This window comes from Austrofundulus limnaeus, unplaced genomic scaffold (genome assembly GCF_001266775.1).
Source record: "Austrofundulus limnaeus strain Quisiro unplaced genomic scaffold, Austrofundulus_limnaeus-1.0 Scaffold2636, whole genome shotgun sequence".
Taxonomy (NCBI): domain Eukaryota; kingdom Metazoa; phylum Chordata; class Actinopteri; order Cyprinodontiformes; family Rivulidae; genus Austrofundulus; species Austrofundulus limnaeus.
In genome coordinates, this window is record NW_013955038.1 from 7,792 (window position 1) to 9,616 (window position 1,825).

The window sequence follows — 1,825 nt, forward strand, 5'->3', positions numbered from 1 at the left end:
ATGATGATGAAGATGGTGATAATGATAATGATGATGAAGATGGTGATAATGATAATGATGATGAAGATGATGTATTTGACCTTTGACCTGTGTTGCAGCTGCAGGAGGTTCTGCCTCAGAAGGTTCTTCCTCTGGTGTCCACAGGGATGAAGCCTCAGGCGTACCTGAGTCCCAACACTCTGGTGGAGATGACCCTGGGGTAAGACCCTCGTCTTCATCAGTGGTTCTGGTGCTGGTTCTGGTGGTTCTAAGGTTCTGCTGTCCTTCAGGATGAAGAAGCTGAAGGAGGAGATGGAGGGAGTGGTGAAAGAACTGGCAGAGAACAACCACTTCCTGGAGAGGTCAGCCTGACATGTTGTGTTGTTCTGGGTCAGAACCAGGACTTGTCTGTGTGTCCTGAGGACCTGTTGTTCTGGGTCAGAACCAGGACTTGTCTGTGTGTCCTGAGGACCTGTTGTTCTGGGTCAGAACCAGGACTTGTCTGTGTGTCCTGAGGACCTGTCTTTGACCTGAGACTCTGTCCTCTTGTCCTCTGCAGGTTTGGGACTCTGACGTTGGACGGGGGTCTGAGAGGCTGAGGACCTCCAGAGACTGTAAATAATCTGTTGACTGTAAATAAGTTCTGCTGCAGCTGGACCTTAAGAACCACTCCATCACATCAGTCGGATCAGGTCCAGAACCAGAACCTGAGAAGACGGGACCCAAACGGGTTCAGATCTGTCCAATATTGAAGCTTTTCATGTGATTCTTGGTTCTGACCCGTTCTGTTCAGAATCAGTGATTATTGTAACGGGTTCTGACAGAAGTTCTGTTGGATCATGTTGAAGGTTCTGTTCAGTTTCCTGTAAATAAACCAACATTAAAGCAAAACCTGCAGCAGCGTCTTCTGTCTGTGGCTCGGTTCTGACCCGGTTCTGACCCGGTGACGACCCACCTTTGATTTATTTTATCTGTGATGGCTTTCTGTACGTTCAAGAACCTCCAGAACCTTGTATTTCCAGCTCAGGTTCTGATCGTCAAGCTGCCTTCGTCTGTGCTCTGCTGGTTTCCATGGCAACAGGCCTGTTGGAGCAGGTTTCCTCTGTGCGGCCGTCGTCATGGTAACCAGCTGTGACATCATCATCTGTCAGCACCGGAGCTGTAACTGCAGCTGGTCTGTTTACAGAGAGTAAACAACAGCCTTCTGTAAACAATAACCTGCTGTAAACAATAACAACCTGCTGTAAACAATAACAACCTGCTGTAAACAACAATAACCTGCTGTAAACAATAACAACCTGCTGTAAACAACAATAACCTGCTGTAAACAACAATAACCTGCTGTAAACAATAACAACCTGCTGTAAACAACAATAACACGCTGTAAACAACAATAACCTGCTGTAAACAATAATAACCTGCTGTAAACAACAACCTGCTGTAAATAATAACAGCCTTCTGTAAACAACAATAACCTGCTGTAAACAATAATAACCTGCTGTAAACAATAACAACCTGCTGTAAACAACAATAACCTGCTGTAAACAATAACATCCTGCTGTAAACAATAACAACCTGCTGTAAACAATAACAACCTGCTGTAAACAATAACAGCCTTCTGTAAACAATAACAACCTGCTGTAAACAATAACAACCTGCTGTAAACAATAACCTGCTGTAAACAATAACCTGCTGTAAACAATAACCTGATGTAAACAATAACCTGCTGTAAACAATAACAACCTGCTGTAAACAATAACAACCTGCTGTAAACAATAACAACCTGCTGTAAACAATAACAACCTGCTGTAAACAATAACCTGCTTTAAACAATAACCTACTGTAA